The 20,605-nt window shown below is 46.0% G+C and overlaps 1 pseudogene; it reads right to left on the bottom strand.

The window, feature by feature from the left end:
* Nucleotides 1-4,620: 4,620 nt before the first annotated feature.
* On the bottom strand, nucleotides 4,621-18,921 carry LOC144252572 (sal-like protein 4; annotated as a pseudogene).
* Between the last annotated feature and the right edge of the window lie 1,684 nt (nucleotides 18,922-20,605).

Here is a 20,605-nt window from a genome sequence, read left to right as displayed (position 1 = left end):
AGGTATATAATGTGGTATATCATGTGATCTAATGACACAGTTTAATATGGTTCATGGTAATAACAGTAAGAGCTTAAGAGCAGTCCTTGGGGAAGGACTGAGCATGTGGCAGGCCCTGTACTAAGTGCTTCTTAGATGTTCTCATTTTTGTCCTGAATCCCTCCAACCCTAGGAGAGGGGCAGGGTCTGTGCAGGGACAGAACAGGCAGGTTATACAGAGCTGTGCCTCCAGGGACACAGTGTCTCTTCCTGGCCCCATGGTACTACCTCATAGTTCAGTCTTCTTAGGGACAGCTCCCCTTTGAGGGGTGCATAACAGCTCTCTCCAACCAACAGGCCCTGGGTGCAAGAAGTCTAACTCCTAGACTCCTGGAAAGGTCTCTGAAAGATAAGCCAGTCTAGGCAGGCAGGTGGTGCACACTAATCCCAGTTGACTCAGGAGACTGAAGCAGGACATTCGCAAGTTTTGAGACCAGACTGGGCAATTCAGCTAAAACTGTTTCAAAACTTAAAAAAAAAAGAAAGAAAGAAAAGGACTGGGAATTTTGCTTTCCAGAAACCAAAGAAACTGGTCCATAGACTTCATACAACATACTCCATGATGTCAGGTATGGGCCAGAATATCCCTGAGACTCTCTGTTCTGACCTCATAAAGCCTCAGTTCAGAGATCTCCATGCTGGCCAGTGGCTGCTTGGATCTGCCTTAAGGAGGCGGTGCTTGGTGGTAAGCTGGCAAGGTGTCAAGGCTGGGGAGAGAGGACATGAAGTTCTCTTGGAGCCTAGAATCTTCTGCCTGAATGAATTATCTCTGAAAGGACACTCTAGGTATTCCCCAGAGTGGCTTCTCTGCCTTGGCAGCATTGACATCGAGCTGAGTGTCTCTGTTAGAGAACCATCCTGCATGGAAAGATGTTACTGGATGCGAGTGGCAGCCCTGTGCCAGTGTGATGACCACAAATGTGTTCAAACATTGTAAAATGTCAGATGGGGCAAAATTGTCCCTGGCTTGAGAATCACAGAACCATAGGTGATGTTAAAGAATTTTTAAACCTTTGTCTCTGAACACTTGGTAATCCTGTTCCACCACCTCACTAAGGACACCTTAGGTTAATAGCTTTCTGCAACAAACATATAGAGCTAGGAAACTGTGTGTGTGTTTGTTGGGAGTGGGGGGTGCTGGGGATGGAATCCTGGGCCTTTTGCATGCTGAGTCAGCACCAGGAGAAAACCAACAGAAGAGGCCATCACTCAGGTCTTAGAATGTTTCAGGTGCAAGAGACAGTTAAGAAGAAACAAACCCTGCTTCTTAGAGGAGCTGTAAATGACCTTGAAAGGTGACAAGGACCTGATGACAAGGACTCCTCATGGTTAGCAGTGCCCTTCACCAACTTTGAGCTATTTTGCAACTATGTAAGTTGCAGAAAATTGATAGTAATGCAAATAATTGTTTATAGAAAAACAAAGGAATTTCCCCCAAATATAGCTCATTATCTGCCCTGTGGCTACTGTCCATGTGTTGCCTGTTTTAAAATTCAAATCAATATTCCTAGTTGCCTGAACCTGAATGCTTTACCACTGAGCTCCACCCCCATGCTACTGCTTTTGTTTCTGTAGTGGTTACTGGGGATTGAACCCAGGGTTGTTTAACCACCCAACCACATTCCATCTCTGTCCCATTTTTTTTTAGCAGGTCTTGCTAAATGACTTAGGACCTCCCTATACTTGCAATTCTCTTGCCTCAGCCTCTCACCATGCCTGGCCCCTGAGACATTTATTTATTTATTTATTTATTTTGGTACTGGGGATTGAACTCTGGGACACTCAACCACTGAGCCACATCACCAGCCCCCATTTTTGCATTTTATTTAGAGACAAGGTCTCACTGAGTTGATTAGTGTCTTATTGTTGCTGAAGCTGGCTCATGATCCTCCCGTAGCAGCCTCCCATGCCACTGGGATTACAGCATGCACCATCATGCTTGGCCATTCAATTTTGTATTTTTAAAGCCAACCATCAGGAGACAATTAGATATGCCAGGAAATGGATGTTCATAACCTTGGACCACATTTAAGGTAAAGGTGGTGTCCATTGCAAGCAGCCGTCTAACCTGTGACCTCCCCCATCAGTACCAGAGATATCCATTTGATCCAGAGCTGGAGCAAATTCTAAACAGTTCTTACACAGTCTTACTCTTACATCTATGCACCCAGTGTTAGATCTGCTTTGCATGCAAGGTAACCTGAGATCCCACGAAGCAAGCTATTCTGCCCAGAGAATCCAGCCACGGAGTCACGTAGGGAATTCAGATATTTTAAAAGAATTAGCCAGAAATGGGTCAGATTTTGGGAAGACATCTAAAAACCTTACTGGGAAAATAGGTTCTCCCCCACCCTGAGAACCTTCCCTTGCACCAAATACTCCCTCCTGTGTGACTCTCAGCACAATCTCTTTTTTTTTTGTACTGGGATTGAACCTAGGGGTGCTTTACCACTGAGCCACATCACCTGCCCTTTTAATTTATTGAGATATGAGTCTCACTAAGTTGCTGAGCTAAACTGCTGGAACTGGGGTTGTGGATCAGTGGTAGAGAACTCGCCTAGCATGTGAAAGGCCCTGGGTTCATTCCTCAGCACCACATAAAAATAAATAAATAAAATAAAGGTATTGTGTCCAACTATAACTAAAAAATAAATAAATAATTTGCTGAGGCTGGCCTTGAACTCCCATGCCATCCTCCAGAAGTGCTGGCATTATAGGTGTGCACCACCACACCCAGTTCCATTCCCTTTTAATATAGTTTAATTATGGCAAGAACACTTAAAGGAAGACCTAAATTAAGTGCACAGTACACCCCCAGTACCAAAAAAAAAAAAAAAAAGAAAAAGAAGAAGATGAAGAAGAAGTGGCGGTGAGGTTAAAAACCGCAGGTAGAAAGGTCTCATGTATGCCCTGGAAGCAGGTCCAGTGTGGATGTAACCAGATGTGTATCTTTAGGAAACAGAAGGTCACAAGACAACTGAAAATGATGGTCAAATTCTCAGGTTTGGAACTGAAACTATCAGAAAACATACACACCTGGTAAGTGGAAAATAGAACATTCAAAGTTTATTTTGCAACAGACAAACAACATCAGCAGGTCCTACAGGGGTTTCTCCATTGGTCACACATTAACTAGGCACTGTGAGCTCAGCAGTGGGAACCACTGGGGTGGTTTCTGTAACAATATCTTACAGTGTAAACAGGCGCTATGACTGTGTTCACTTACAATTCCAGAAGGAAAGGCACAACTTGGCAAAAACATATATTATCTTTCCTTTTCTTTCTTTCTTTCTTTTTTTTTTGGATCCTAAAGCTAGGTGCAATAACTAAGACAAAACTTTGGGTAACATTCTTGATCCACGTTTCAACAAGGGCCATCCAAACAGAGGGAAAGAATCCTGGGCCCCAATGTTGGGTCCTTCTTTCTCCTTCCTCATTCAACCACTAGAGCAGTGTTTCGGCATCTGCTCTACATTATCACATGCACAAAAGGAGATTTTAAAAAGGAATCACAAAGACATCCAGAATGTCTGCACCAATAAGTCAACTCTTAGGTTAAGACAGGGCCTGGGAATACTTCAGCGGTTATAAAATAGGAAAATAAAGACTATGGCTACTAACATAAAAAAATAAATGAGGTAGATAAATTAAAGCTTTCACACCCAGAACTTGCCTGTTTCAACTTCGTAGCCTTCATGCAACTCAAGGAAAAGTAAAAATCTTCATTATTACTGGACATAAGTTGCACTGGGATAATTGAAAAAAAAAAGAAGAAGAAGAAGAAGAAAATGTGAACCTGTGATAGAAGTACACCCTTCCAGGAACTTCTTCTTTGAACTGTCTTTAAATAAGCGGCAACACACACATTGGCTCCCTAATGACTAAAATAAGTCCATGAAAGGGCATCCTACTTAAGATTTTAAGGTTGAAGGAATTTTGTTTATTCTACAACCTTAGGGGGGTTTTTTTTGTTTTGTTTTGTTTTTTGTTTTTGTTGTTTTTTAAAGTACATTCAAAAATTAAAAATAAAAAAGATGGACACAGGATTGAAGGTCAGGTAAAACAGGCCCCTAAGCAGAAGGTGTCCATCCACTTACTTATGAACATTTGGTTGCCCTGGAGGTAGAGTGTACCCCCAACCCACCCAATTAGGCTAAGTAGTTGTCTTTTCCACCAAGGTGCAGTAAATTCCAACTGTTTCACCCTGAAAGAGGCAACAGTCTTTAGAAAATCACTCTAAGTTGTACAAAGCTTCTATGTATACATACAGTTTGTCACAAGTAACAAAGCTATTTTGCATGACCCACTTCTTTCCAAAAGAAAAAAATAAATAAAAAGATTTCAGTCTGTTTTGGTATGCCTATTTTTCTGTTTCAATTTTTCCTTTTTTTGCAAAGCAGCATAGCAACAATCATGATTGTATGACTGCCCAAGGTTGAGGTCACAACTATAAACATCATTTGCATATCAGTAAGAATAAAGAAAAGAGGAGATGGGTTCTTGAAGAAAATAAAAAACCAGTCCAGCTCCCATCCATTCCACAGGATCTGCATTTCTCATAGCAGGCAGGTTCACCTGGGCTTAGCTGACTGCGATCTTGTTTTCCTCCAGGAAGTAAGGGAACTGATGTTTGGCAACGCTGTCGGCAACACCTGGCTTCTCCACCTCGGCACTGCCCGGGACTGGGAGTCCGTCTTGGAGATCATGGCGCTGCTGGCCACAGAGTTGGCCCCCAGGGAAATGGGCAGGGTGGGAATACCACCACTCTGGATCATAGAGATCTCGTTGTTCTTCACGGCCAGGCCACCATTGAGCACACTGGTGTACTGGTTCCACAGACAGGAACAGGGTTTCCATCCACACCCAATGGGGCCGTAGTGTTCTCCATGGCCAGCTTCCTCCTGCAGCAAGCTGAGTTATTGTTTGCCCTATGTGTCATATAGTGGACCTGCGGACAGGACAGAGTTTTTTTAGCAAATATTCTACTGCTCCCTAGCAAGTGTGGCTTTGGCTCTACCCAAAGAGTATCTCTCAATATGCTTTTTTTATTTAGGAAGTCAATTATGTAAAAAAATAAATAAAAATTCAAATACTGGGTAAAGGGGAAGCAAAGATCTGGCAGTATCTGGCCAGCACTCTTGCCTAGAGAGACCAAGGCAGTACCTAGACTCTTGTCTGTGTGTGTGTGTACTTATGCAAACACCTGCTACATGCCAGGCACTGTTCCAAATTTCAAGGTCAATATTTGTCCTATTCAGCTTGTAATCCCAGTGGCTTGGGAATTGGGAGGCTGAGGCAAACGGATTACAAGTTCAAGGCCAGCCTCAGCAATTTAGCAAGATCCTCAGCAACATATCAAGACCATGTCTCAAAATAAATAATAAATAAAAAGTGCTAAAGATGTGGCTCAGCAGTTAAGTTGCCCTGGATTCAATTCCTGGTACCATTAGAAAACGACAACAACAAAAACCAAGGCCTTGGGTTCTATCCCCCAGCACTGGGAAAAAAACAAAACAGAAATCTGGTTGAGAAAGCTACAGAAGGCCATGGTGAGAAGGAGATGCTATTCAATGTAGGTCTTACTAAGGAAAGACCCTACTACCTGTCCCCTGGCTTTTCTTCAACATGGATGCTTTCCATAATTGTTTCCCCTGCCTGCCCTTCAAGTTTTTGAATAATTTTTAGCTTCTTTAAAAGTTTAAAAACCCTTGCATGAGGTATCAGGTTTCTCAGGCACTCAATGCATCTTTACTGACACCCTGGAGACCAATGGCCACCCCATGGGCTGGAACAGAAGAGCCTGCTTGTGAATCACTAGCGCTGCTGTTGCTAGCAGTGACTGGGAAGGCTCTACTTAAGAGCACTTGGTCTTGCTCCAGGACAACCCTGGAGTTCATCATTACCACCATCCAGGGCAGCTAGGGAGACCAAGTCACAGCAAGCCACCTCCCAAACAAGCCAGGGGCTTACGCACTGATGAATCCTTATAGTTCTAGGTGTCACAAGAGGCTGCCACTACATATTCCTACCACAAAGCTTTTACCAACTGGATTTACATAATTAAAATAGAGAATGTGTTTTAGGTCAACTTTAAGATGAAGTTTTGACCTTTATTTTAACCATAAGGAAATGAACCCATCTACTTGTGAGGTGGGAAAGAAAGATCCAGAGGGATGCACATTGCTCAGGGCTATACAGAAAACCAGAGGTGGGGCCAGGTGGAAAACCCCAGAGCCCTCTTCCATCTGCAGGACACTTTCACCCTTCACAGGGGCAGCTCCTCCTAACAGCAGTAATAGCACAGACCACTCTCTGGAAGGATCCAGCTGCATGGCTATTAACCTGGAGGCTACTGTTTGTTTTAAACTCCAGTGCTTCTGGACATGCATCTATATAATACTCATATTTAATCATGGTATTTATCTCAACTTAGCAGGCCAGGAAACAGAAATTCAGTTGTTGTCAAACCTGGAAGGTTATACCAATGCATAAATGATCAATATTAGCTCACTACTAATAACAAAGATTTTCTGTTTCCAGACTTATTCTATAGATCTACTTAGCATTTTCTTCTTTGGCTGTACTGGGGATCAAACCCAGAGCCTCATGTATGCTCGATGCCCCATCAAGTGCTGTACCATTGAGCTACAGCCCAGCCCTTAATGATTAAAAGAAAATTAGAGCCAGGTGCAGTGGCGCATACCTATAATCCCAGAGGCTCAGGAGACTAAGACAGGAGAATCACGAGTTCAAAGCCAGCCTTAGCAAAAGTAAGGGGCTAAGCAACTCAGTGAGACCTGTCTCTAATAATAAAATACAAAATAGGGATGGGGATGTGGCGCTGGCGCAGGGGTCAAGTACTCCTGAGTTCAATCCCTGGTACCAAAAAAAAAAAAGATATTTCAAGAGCCATCACTTAAGAGATATGATTATATATCCCCTTGCCTTTTTTTTTGCAGTACTGGAGATGGAACCCAGGGCCTTACACATGCTAAGCCAGTGTGCATGTATTCGTGAATCTGAAGGGCACTGTAGGATGAGAAGTTCTTCGCACACCGCGTGCAGCCATGTTGCTTGGCCTGTCTTGTGGCTGGGCCACTAACAAAGGGGACATGCCTGGGGACATGGTGGAGGGTCCTACAAATGTGCCTGGAACTTCAACTTTGACATAGGTGAGCTGTGCTTGAACAAACTTTGATGCGAGACTGCTACGACCTAGTATGTGAGGGGAAGAAAATCCAAATCTTTATCATTCAACACCCACTCATCCTTAGAAACAAGACAGTTTTGAAAACAACTAGATAGAGACTGGAAAATGGACCATTTCGGTTTTGCATCAGAGAATAGGCAACATGGGAATACATGTAACTCAAGTTCAAGTTTCTGCATCAAGAGTTACCTTTAAAACCTGCCCAGAACGTATCTGTCTGATTCTATGATGCCCCTGTTACCCTATCTTACCATTAATGACATCAATATGTGCTCCAAAATATGTGCCCCAAATTGATTTTTACACTTAAGATATTACCTACCCCCCCCCTTCATAAATGACTTGTGAACATTCCATTAGGGAGCAAGACCTCAGAATCAAGGAACTATAGTTCATTTCAGTGGCCAAAAAGCAGTTTTGCCCACTGCTACTGGGATTTGGTTAAGATTACCCCTAGATCCCCATGGGGTCAAAAACAAAAACAAAAACCAACAATAATGATGCTTGTCCATACCCAATTTGCATTAACCACTATAAGTAAAAAACCTGTTCACGGCTAGGATAGCGGTGGTTATTATGTCCCTGTACCCAGAAGTACAGGAAAGCTAATTGCCCTACAGAGGAGCTGCTTCAGATCACACTCCATTTGCAAAGTTCAACCCAGGTTCCCTTTTGATGACCTTGAGCCCACAAGGGACATAAGTGAAATCCAAAGCTCTATTACCTTCCATCTCGTGGCAGCTGTTCTCGGAGGTCTCAGCTTTGGCCCCAGCACCAGGAGACATGGACTTGATGCTTTCTGCTTGGCTATTGGTAGGGGACATGGCCTGGAAGGACATGGTTTCCATGGCATCTGGGCTTCGGGTCTGATACTCCTGGTAACCCATGAGCGAGGATGAGTCATTGGTCAGGCCGTTGCTCTCCACTGAGCCATTTCTCGGCTGCTTTGGCACTGCAGGCCCCCAGAGGCAGGACCCACCTTCACTGGGGCATCTAGGGAAGCCATCACAGGAAACCCCAGGGTAGGTGATGCCACGTGGGTGCTGGGAAGAGGTGCAGGGAACTTTGAGGAGCCAGCGGGGGCATCCTGAGATGTTACTTCATCTACATCAATGCTCCCGACCTCCTCGGGGCAGGAGGCAACTGTGCTGCCACTCTCCTGGACCATCATGGGCTCAGAACCCGTAAAGTCACAGGGGCTGTCTGGCAGAGGCATGTTGGGAATCTGGCCACCCATGTGCATCCGATGTGCTGCTGCAACATGACCACGTTGGTAAACTTCTTCTGGCAGATGGGGTATGAAAGCTGGGTCTTTACAGATGTGTTGGCTCGGTGAACCCCAAGATGTGTCTTCAAGTTGCCTTTGGTAGAAAAAGCTCGACCACAGACCTGGCACTGGAAAGACCTCTCCCAGGTGTGGGTGTGGTAATGCATCCTGAGAGAGCTCTGGCAGCTTAAGACTCGGTGGCAAATGAGACATTCTTTGGGGTCGGTGGTGGCCTTGTCCATGTTTTCCACTAGCTGCTGTAACTTCAGGGTCTCTGTCCCTGGCTCAAGGGTCCCACTCCCCTGAAAGCTACCAACCTTTAGGGAATTATGGTTGGGTCCCACCCCAGATAGTGTGGGTCCACCCTCACTTTCTGGAGAAGGCCCAGGCTGCAGATCGCTGGGCACCGGGCCACCCAGGAGGTCCTTAGGGTTAGTCCCTGGAGAGAGATTTTGAGGTAGCCCCACACAAGGGGTCCCTGTTACAAGGACAGGTTTGCTGTCTAAAGAGAGACTCGATTTATCTACAAGGATGGGGACAGATAGTGCATAGGGGATGCCATTGCCTGCTGCCATTTTGTCCTGGAACTCGGCAAACAGCTGGGGGTTCGCCTGGGAGTGTCGGTTAAAGTGTACTTTGAGGTTGCCCTTGGTGGTGAAGCGGTGACCACAGACAGAGCACATGAAGGGTCTCTCTCCAGTATGGGAGAGGAGGTGGATCTGCAAGAAGCTATTATTCCCCAAAACCTTGCTTCAGTACTTACACATGTGCTTGAAGAGGGCGGCCTCCTCTTTGGGTTTAACATCCACAGTGGAGATGTTCGGTGGCTTCCCTTTCCCTTTCTTGGATGGGTCTAGCACCGTGGCGGAGAAAGGGCTCTGGAAGAGCACAGAACCTGGGGACTGAGGTAGCAAAGCACTTGGGAGCCGAGACACGACATTCAGGAGCACCTGCAACCCGTCTGGCTTCAGGGCAAAGGGGGTCAGCCCTGGGGACAGAGAGCCAGCCGTGGAAGGGATGTTGGCATGAGGTAGCTTGGCTTGTTTCAAGGCATCCAGAGACAGGCCTTGGCTTCTGGCCTTCTGGCTGAGCAGAGCCACAGTGGCAGACACCTGCTAGGACACATGGCTGCCCAGGGTCTTCAGGGCGTCGGTCCCACTGGAGTGCAGGGTGTGCGCCACCCACATGTTCACCTGCACGCGGATCTGCTCAGTGAGTTGCAGCTGCTGGAGCTGCTGCTGCTGCAGGCACAGTATCTGCTCCAGGACCCACGGAATGCCATGGGCGCTGGGCAATGGGGTGGGCTGGGCATAACCCCGGAGTGCCTGCAGAGTCACGTTAGTGTTGGCCACTTTGCCTTTGGGTAAATAGCTTCTGTCCTGGGGTGAGGGCGGCAGGGCGGCCTCTGCCTTCAAGTACATGACAAGCTCCATGCCCGGCTTCTCCTTGGCACTGCCACTGCTCCCCTGGTGACCATCCTTACTGCTTGGGGTGACTGGTGGGTGGTTCAGCATCACTCTGGAGAAGTCCTCTGAAGGCACTGGTCCCTCACTGTCATTCATGATGAGGACAAGTGAAATCTTAGTGCAATCTTTCTTATGTTCCAAGAACTCTGAGAGGCTGAAGAACGTGGCACAGCATTTCTCACAGATATGAGTGTCCTCTTGGCGGAGCCGCTTCGCAGTGGCTTTGTCCCCACCTGCTTCATCGCCACTGCCTGTGTGGTTCATTGAAGCACCTGTGACAAAAGAGAAAAAGGTAAGAACTTAACCCAAGGAAAGGACATGGTGACACCTCGGAAAGAACCATGACTTCAATGACAGGCACTCCTCAGGTGTTCCCACAGGAGAAGGCCGGACTCAGAAACAGATGCACCCAAAAGGTGGGAATGAACAAAGCTGTGAGCTGAATTATGCTCCCCCAAAAGACATGGCCAGCGCCAGCTCAGTGGTAGAGCGTATTCCTCATCCATGTGAGGCCTTGGGTTCCAAACTCAGCACCGGGGGGGGGGGGGGACAAATTAAAAAAAAAAAAAAGATGGTCGTACTTCCCCATGTGGCACACCCCCCCAAGAACCTGTGCATGTGACCTGATCAGATAAGGTCTTTGCAAATGTAACTAGATTGGGCCTAGGCTTTATCCTAGGTTGGTACTGTTATTTAAGAAAGGGAGATTTGAGATGTACCAGATGTGTCTCCCTCAGATCCTCTAGAAGGAATCAAATCTGCTATCACTTACATTTGCACCCTCCTGGCCTCCATACCTGTGAGACAATATATTTTAGTTCATTTAAGTGATCCAGTCCAAGACAGTTGGTTAATGGCAACCCTAGAAAGCGAATATAACTTATCCAAACAATCCACATCCCAATCCCTGCACCTCTCTCAAGAGTCAGCTTGCAGAGGCAAACAGATGGGTTATGCTGTCTAAGAGAAGGACATTGAACCTGCTCAGATCATGGCTGCTGACCTCCTTCTTCAGCTCATAGTAATGAAAGGCAGTCAATGACACATTCAACCAATGCACCCAGCACCCACTTTCCAGGGGCAACAAAAGCTTAAAGGTGCCAACAATTCAGATGGTAACACTAAATTCATTTGAAATACAAAGCACAGCAACTTGGGTGAATTGAGATAGGAAGGACAAGAAGAATGTTCCCAGAACAGCTTCACATGTGGGAAACACACAGAAAAACACTGCAATGGCCAAGCAAGACACGAATACAGAAAGACTTCATTGACTTTTTCAGATTACGACAAACCCGTTGCAGTGTCTTAACATTTAGGACTTTAAAAGGAAAACGAAGCCATTATAGAAAGTGAGAAGTATGGAAGTAGGGGAAAGGAATGGTGGACCCCCCACCACATACACAGACTAACAACTTCTGCTATAATTCTATTTTTCTGAAATGAAATACACGATCCCTGATCCAGGATCCTTCAGATGTTTTTTTTCAACTTATGACAGTGTGACAGCAACACAGGCTTAGTACTTGGAATTCTACATTTTGACCTTTGCTTGGGAATTCTCTCTTGTGATGCTGGAAATACACAGAATCACCAGCAGCAAGTGAGATCTTCAGCACGACAGCGTGGTTAGGCAGGGGTGCTCAGTCAGTTAGGCATATTAACTGCATTCTCTGCTCACGATAACTTCCACTTACTCTGGGTTTATTGGGATGTAATCCCACTCTAAGTCAAGGAACATCTGTGTACAAAAGCTAAGTCCTATTTTGAGTCTTATCTTCTTAAAAATGACTGAACCGTGGATTTTTTTGGCAAGTGGATCCTATCCAGATTAGGGTTAAAATTAGCGTACACATTCTGATTCCCTTTTGAGGACTGTGATGTACCTAGAGGCTTGGGTCCTAGGAATCTAAAGCCTAGTGGGCAGTCTCTGTCCAGCCCCCTGCCACCCTATCAGGTAGGCTAGGTCCTTCCCTAAGAAGGCACTGGAGCTTGGAGTCTCAGACCTAGCACCTCTGGGCTTGTGAACCTGAGCCATGCACACATTTGCACAAGCACAAAGATCCATATGCTATCAAGTGTGCACGATTGTTTGTTTGTTTTTAAAGGCAAAACTGTTTACAGTGGTGACAAAGGTAATCCTGGTTCACCCACAGTGCAAAAAAAAGAGTATAAATTCTGCATGCTGCACAAGTCAGGTGGTGTAAGCCCCAGAAGCAGGAAGTAGCAGGACTTCTTTTGTTTAAAATGAAGCCTATGTGTGACTTCTCCATGTAGATGGCGAGGATGCACACCACTTTCAAATAAATAAACAATTGCTTTTTATGTTAGTAAACCATGGGTTTTGACTGAAAAGCTTCCAATAGTTTGGAGGAAGGATGGATCTTGAAGAACAACCTTAATAAGCTGACTTCATTTTTACCAATTTCAGACTGAGTAAAAAGACTTCCAAAGTCACCCAGTGCCTACCTCACCAAGCACACTCACCACCTACTGTGTGCAGAGGAAGCAGGGCTGTGGGGGCAACGATGGACCCACCATTTGTATGTTTCCTTTCATGTATTTACATTGCAGCTATTTTTTCTCAGGGATATTTTTGAGATTCCAAAGTGTCCCTCCTTCTAACACACAAACACATGTAAAACACACACAAGAAAAACCACACATATTCCTTCTTTATGGCACTGGGATGAACCAGGGATGTTTATTTTTTATATGAAGATAGAGCCTTGCTAATTCTCCCAGGCTTACCTCAAATTTGCAATCCTCCAGCCTCAGCCTCCTGAGTCACTGGGATTAGCCATGTGCCACCACTATTCCTCCCTCCATTTCCTTTTTTTTTCAGTCCTGGGTATTAAACGCAGGCCTCATGCATGCTAGGAAAGTGCCCTACCACTAAGTTATATCCTCAGCCCCAGAACGGATATGATGCCACAAGGCTACTTCCAGAGACAGTTGCATAGGGGAGGCAGAGCACAAAGACCTAAGGCCTCCATAGCACTCTGACTCAGTCCTAAGTTAAGATTCAAGTTAAAAAACAAAGATGAAAGAAAAAAATATCATCAATTCCCAGATCAATGGTATCTGTATATGCAATTAATGTGCTCAAACGCAGTGCTTATGGGTAGGTAATGTGGGTGGTATTAACTGGCACAATCTTTCTGGAAAAGCAATTTTGTAATTATGTGTCAAAAACTTTCTCTGAAGGAAATACACCCATAGGTAGGGAACATAAATGGATATAACTTCTTCAGGGAGTCATCTGGCAACATCTTAATTTTAGTTTAATTCTCCTCGACTCAGCAATTCCTTTGTTAGTAATTTACTTCCTGTATTGCAAGGTATTTCTTGCAGCATTTCTCATATTAACAAACAAGTACACCAATGGACACACGCTGTCCATCAGGAAGTTTCTGGTTAAATAAATTAGAGAGCACAAAAGATGAACATTGTATCCTACCAAGACAAGTAGACTGTGTTAGTGTGCTCCTCCACAGAACAACCACGCAGGAGTTATTTCATAAGAGGGGAAAAAGGGGAAGAGAACAGGATGTGTATATAATGGGCTCCCATTTGGGCTCACAGATAAAGACATAAATGTGTACATGGAAACGAAAAATGATACAAGAGAAACAGTTGCTGGTATCCACCTCCTGGAGAATGCACCTGGGAACTCAGTTGGAAGAGAAAACTATAAACTGTACCCACCTTTGTCCTACAGCTTCTTTTAGATTGACATTAAACATTTAAAACACATCTAAAACTCCTGGGTCAGGCTGGGGATGTGGCTCAAGCGGTAGTGTGCTTGCCTGGCATGAGTTTGGCCCTGGTTCGATCCTCAGCACCACATACAAAGATTTTGTGTGTGCCAAAATATAAAAAATAAATATTAAAAAATTCTCTCTCTCTCTTAAAAAAATAAAATAAAATAAATTAAAAAATAAACTCCTGGGTCAAGCTAACTCCTCACGTCACCCTTGTGTCTCTCTCGTGCTTCTGAAGACCCAAAGTTCCTGCAAAAATGTCAAGCTCTCCATGCTGCTCCTTAGGGCCCAGGCAAACCTCTACCGACCACCCATACTCGTCAAAGGCCTGCACCTGAACTCATTTATCTTCAAATCCACTTAACCAAATAAGCATCTTTCTGCCATTTTGTAGATGTGAAAACCAAGGCTCAGAAATAATTAAGTGGCTCAAGGTGATACACAGCTAAACTAAAAATAAATAAATAAATAAATAAGTACTGAGTTCTTAGATACTAGTTAAGGAGGACAATAAGACAAGGGACCTAGTCCACCCCCCCCACCCCAGCATGGTACTGGGATTGAACCCAAGGGTGCTCCACCACAGAGCCACATCCCCAGCCCCTTATTTTTAGACAGGTCTCTGTAAATTGATGATCCACCATGTCCTGCTATAATGTATCATAATTATATCATACTGTGGTTTCTTTGGAGCATCACAAACCAGTAGCATATCAATAAATGTTTCTGTCCCTCTCCCCGGTAGATTTTAAACATTTTAGGGGCAATATTCTCTCACTGAAGGTACATTCTAAAGCAGGAACTTTTGTTGTTGGGCAGAGTGTTGGGGATTGAACCCAGAGCCCTGTATATGCTAAAGATGTGATCTATCAATTAACTACACAAACCCCAGCTTCTAAAAACAGTCTTTTTTTTTTTAGTTTTATATGGACACCATACCTTTATTTTATTTATTAATTTTTACTTGCTGCTGAGAACTGAACCCAGTGCCTCACACATGCCAGGTGAGCTCTCTACCACTGAACCACAACCCCAGCTTCTAAAGCAGACATTCTTAAACAGGGGTTCATGAAATTAGGGAAAAAAAATACTTTCGTAAGAACTGAAAATGGACATTTCTTTTAATTTGGCATGTGAGGAATAAGTTATAGTGGTATCAGCAGAGCCTGTGACACTGTCACAAACACACACATTTTCACATGGCGTACATTTGGTCCAATGACTTGACAATATGGTGGTTACTTGAAAGGATGCTGATCTTGTTACTTATTGTATTATATTAAATAATATAGGCCCCTGGGTACAAGCAGGAGGACCAGGACCCAGTTCCAGAAACCTGGAGGATACCCAAATCCATGCCTGCTAAAGTCACTGATACAAAATGGTGCAGCATTTGCATATAACGTGGACATCCCTCTGTATACTTTGAATCCTCCCCAGGTGACTCATAATACCCCTAATACAATGTAAATGTAGGGGAAATCATTGTTCTAAAGTGTGTGGCTTAGGGAGCCAGGACAAGAGACAAAAGCCTGTGCATGGTGGGTACAGATGCAAGGTTTCCCCCAAACATTTCCCCCCCTAGTTGTTGATAGACCTTTATTTTGTTTATTTATATGTGGTGCTGAGAATCGAACCCAGTGCCTCACACATGCAAGGCAAGTGCACTACTGCTGAGCCACAGTCCCAGCCCTTCCCCAAACATTTTTGACATGTGCTTGGTTGAATCTGCAGATGCAGAGCCCCAGACATGGAGGGCCAGGCACACATCATGAAGGTCTAGTTTTGAGGAACAGCACTTCCCTATCATCTGCTCTCTTGGCATCCCATGGATCTTCAACATAAAAAAGCATAAAAAAGGTTAAGCTCCTCTGCTGGAAGGATCTACTGGTTCCCAGAGTGATTTACAGCCCCAAAATCAGCTGCCTTCACTGTATACATAACCCTCGAAGCCACACCAGCAACATCCCACTTGAGTCTTAAAACAGCAGCAGCTCTGTTTGCCTGTGCAGTAAAAAGTACTTGTGCATCCCCACCACCACTGGCACATCTTGAAGGCGTATATGCCAAGGAGTAAGAGGACTCTGTTAGGAACAATGGCTGGGTATGCTTAAGTTAACCTGGAAAGAAAAAAGCAAAGTTCAGAGGAATTACACAGCAACTCCTTCTTCCATCCCTCTGCCCCACCCCTACCCCAATTGTAAGAATGTTTTCTCTCTGCATCTAGTTATCCAGTAAGTTGGAAGAATGCAGTAAACCCAGCAGGGGTCTTAGATTCAATCACAGTCAAATGGATAGAGAATACTCCAGGTATTGTGCAGGGAGAAAGTTAATCTGCTAGAGGCCAATCAAATTCTGGAGACTCCAAAACACTTAAAAATTAAAACCTGTGTATCTTTAGGGAAGCATTATGATTTGGGCTTATCTGCTTTCTCATTCCTATATTAGAAGAATGACTATGCGCAGATTATCTAAGGCACACAACATCTCCTACCCACCCCCACCACCCAGATAAGGGTTTACCAAAAAAAAGGAAATTAGATCCCCAAGTGTTGAGCCAATGGCAAGGGCCATGTTAACCAGTTTAATTTTAAAACGTGTAGATGGCAAATTAGACCCCACATTAAATTTCTACTTAATTAAAAATTTTAAAATGTTTCAAGGAGACTTGGATCAATGTCCAGGGAGGCTCTATGAAAAAGGAAGAGTAAGAAGATCAAAAAAGATGTGTGATCAATCTGGCCATGGGGTTAGAGATGTGCCCCATTTTGAAATCTGAAAACTCCAGAGGGCAAGGGGCTTTGTTCCCTCCTGAGGATCCCTCCCTGAACAAAGCCTGACAAGAGTGTGAAAAAAAAAAAATTTAATGGCATGACTAGTGATGCAGTTCTTATCTGGATTCAGAAGCCTTTAAACATATCTAGAATTTTTATTTTTAAATAATCCAAAGTATAATAGGTTAAAAGTGCTAAGAAAGGGATCGAATTTCTTGAATTCTTCCCCCTATCACTTTGTCCAGGGCAGTAAGCCTCAAAGGAACCAAGTGCCAACATCATTTTCAACTTGCTTCCCTAGAACCTCTTCATCTAAATCCTGGAAGGGCATATTCAAAAAATTGAAAGCGTGATTACCAAACCCAACCAGCTTCAAACACTAGACTTGTCTTTTTCATTTGGGAAACAAGGAAGATAATCCCATCCCACTACCAACTGCTCAAAGACCACCACAAACGCAACCCCTTGGATTTAGGGCAAGGCTGAAAAAAACCAAGCAGGCCAGGCACCAGGGGCAAAGTCATCCCAACCTGAAGCCACAACTGGTTGTGAGAACTAAAGATCATGTACTTGAGGTCCAGAGTGGGTGGACCACAGAGCAGGCTATTTTCTCTGCAGAATTATTTCAGTGAGCAGCACAACACCATCCTGACACAATAGTAAACCTAAAAACGTTTTCTTTTTAACAAAATTATTGTTCACATTCCTAACACACTTCTACAATGCAAATAATCTAACTATCATCTTATCACTGTTGTAATAAGGAGCCCAAAAACTCAGGGGGAAAAATGAATTTAGCCTCCTGTTCACACTACTGAAGCTCATGTAACCAGACAGGAACACATCCCCTGCTCTAATGCCTTAAAAAAACACCACCAATGAGTTCCCTAGCACCCACCAACACTTCACATTTCAAAAGAGGAAAAGCTAACCATCTCCAGCCTCCCAAAATGGTTCCCAGCCCCTACCTACAAGGAAACTCACTAACTGAAGGAGCCACACAAGTGTAACTGACTTGAATCCAAGAGTGTAGGGTCTGGTTCTTACAGTTGAGGAACGTATTTAACAATGCAATTTATTTTTAATAAATAAAAAGGGATTGTAGGCAAATTGCAGTCCCCTCTTCTTTTTTTTGGGGGGGGGGAGGGACTCAGATGAATTGGCCTGAAACCTCACTAAAGCCAGTGTAGGTCATTTTAGGAAGTTACTTGAAACTTGGGAATCTTAATCATAGATGGTTGTAATCCAGTTTAGCACAAAGGGCATTTGAAACTCTTTTGAGAAAATGCTAATTTTCCCTAAGTAGTGTAAGCTCCCTCCCCAACCACCTGCAGATTTTTTGACCTGCTAATTATTACCCTGATTTCATTTTCCTCCCCACCCCAACTGCATTCTCAAAGAGCATGGCAAAATAAAGCCAGCGGGGTTGCTGTGCGCTGGCTGCCCTGGACCCCTGGGGCCAGCACCCCTTTGGTTACCTCAGTTATTTTGAGGAAGTCGGAAATCAAAGATGGATGGAGGTCAGACCCAGAAAGGTTAGGGCGAAGATCAGTAGGTAGCATAGCCTCAGGGAAAAGGGGAAAACCAACAGAAGAAAAAGAAAAAAAAAATGAAAGGAGAAATAGAGTTTTCTTCTCCACCAACTCTCAGGGCGCTCCAGCCCCCTCCACAGCGCAGGTGGCCAGCACACCAACCCCTGCGGGTGGGCAGAGGTCGCGCCCCCTCCCTCACTTGGCCTGGGAGGGGTGCGTGCAACAGATCGCCCTCCTCCAGGGGGTCTTTCATGGGTGCGCCCCTCCTCCACCCTCCTATAAAATCCCCCAAGGGGTGGTGGACAGGGAGAAGAGCCTTGAGGTCTCTTTCTTTTAAAACCTGTGCCAAAGAGAGAGGGGGAACCGAAGTTACCGCGGTGGGGGGGGGGGGTGTGTTACTAGTTAAAGAAGTGGAACCAATTAAGATAGAAGCTGAGGACTAGGAGAGGAAACCCTTTTAGGAGTGAGGGAGACAGCAGAGAGTGGGGGTCAATTTTACAATAAGAGGGGAAAGAGCTGGGGGTGAAACATACAACAGAAGAGAAAAAAAGTGTAAAATCTGCAAAGACGGAGGTGGGGGTAATGAGGCTGCCTCCCTTCCCTTAGAGGGAGTCCCCAGAACCCGGTTCCAGAATCCACACTAGAAGCCGCAGCACCCCGCACGCAGCCCGCGCCTTCAAGGGTCCCGAGAAGGTCCGGGAAACTCCAGTGCCCCGGCGGGCGCTCCAGCCCCACTCACCCGGCTCCCCCGCTGCCAGCGCCGCTGGGGCCGCATCTTCGAACTCTGGAGTCCACAGCTGCCGGGGCTTCTCGCCCTGGTCCTCCTCGGAGTTGATGTGCTGGAGTCTCACCTGCATGTGTCTCTACATGGTGCGAGCATCAGGGCGCCGGGAGAGCTGTGGTTATTGGCCCTCTCTGCCACAAACTCCTGGAATTGGGAAATTTACCCCCTTATGGCCAGAACAGGGGGCGGGACGCGGAGGTGGCGGACGCTTGCAGAGTGGGCCCAGCGCCTGCCCACGTCCACCCTCGTCTTAGGGGCTTGCAATGCATGTTGTAATGTGTTGACTTCCTCTGCCGCCAGTGTTTCTCAAGGGACCTCCATCTGCATTTGTTTATGGCTGTCTCTCAGTGACATTTCCTCCTTTACCTGATCCTTGGAGATAATTTGCTTCTCATTTCAGCTTGAGCAGCCAGAGAGATAATGCCAGCTGCTCAACCCCCTGCCCGGGGTCTGGGCCACCACAGCATCGTCCTGCCCTGGAGGACACTCTGCCTAAGATCTCTGATAGCTGACCTTGACCTCGGTCACCATGTACATCTGGAGTGTCTATCCCCTAAACAAAGCTCATGTGTTGAAGGCTCAGTCCGGGGGTGACCCTACTGGGAGGTGGTGGGACCTTAGGAGGGGCAGCCCAGGGGGATGGACAGATGATGGCCAGATGGATAGTTGGATCCGGGAGAGAAATAAAATAGGGAAATGGTGGATGGATGGATAGATGATTGACTTATGGCAGAGTTCATGGACAGATGGAAGGACAGATGGACGTTGGGTGGACACATGCGTGGGTGGATGGGTGGACGGATAGCTGGATCTGGTGGATGGACAGACACAGAGGTAGATGATTGATGGGTACCTAAAGGTTCACTTTCCCTGGAGACCCCTCAGCACCCAGGTAAATATGTAATAAAGGAATCAATGCAGATACAGAACGGTCACTAGAGGTGGTAGATGGACACACAGGCAAGTGGACGGTCCAGACAGTGGTCACTGACCCAAAGATACCCCTGGTTGGGCCTCCCTGGGGAATCCTAAGGTGGATACGCTCCCAGAAACAGAAATGCGTATTTTACATACACAGCCACATACACATGCATGTACCCGTGCACATAAACACGGATGCGTCTTCAGGTGTGTGCGTGGGCAAACACACACTCACGCATGTGTTCAACCTTGCAAAACCATGGGGCCTGGCAGGTTTCATGGGCTGCTGTCTGAGGGGGTCTGGGGCACTCAGGAGGGAACGCGGATGTCAAAGAGGAAGATCAAGAGGTGTGACAGGACCCCAGCTCAGGCTGCCAGCAGCCACCGCAGGACAGGGACCCATGATGGTGGCCACAGTGACCCAAGCACACACCGCACACTCACAGGGCACAGGTGACCTGGACCCAGGACCACGGGGGTGGAGGAGGGGACCACAGGGACAGGACACTGTGCACTCAGGCAGGTGCGCGGGTCCAACCTCTAGGGTGGTCCCAGCAGTGCTATGGCTGCTGTTGCCCCTGCGCCTATGGACCCCGAAGATCTTGCATGAGGTCACCCCAGGGAGACTCTCGGGGGAGGCGGCGTGTGCTGAGACTCCGCAGAGGCCGACCAAATCTCAGGTGGCTCTACCTGACGTGTACGCCCCGCATCTGGCCTTGAGGAGAGCGGCCTCCAGCTCTGGAGCGTCTCAGAGACCAGCGTGAGCTCCTGCGAGGGGGGTGCACTGGTGGCCACATCGTCCTGCGAGACCAGGAGCCCCCTCGCGTCTCTCTGTGGCCTGTTGGTCT

The sequence above is a fragment of the Urocitellus parryii genome, unplaced genomic scaffold, assembly GCF_045843805.1.
Source record: "Urocitellus parryii isolate mUroPar1 unplaced genomic scaffold, mUroPar1.hap1 Scaffold_48, whole genome shotgun sequence".
Classification (NCBI taxonomy): Eukaryota; Metazoa; Chordata; class Mammalia; order Rodentia; family Sciuridae; genus Urocitellus; species Urocitellus parryii.
Note: the sequence above shows the minus strand (reverse complement) of the source record. Positions and strands in the feature narration are given on the sequence as shown.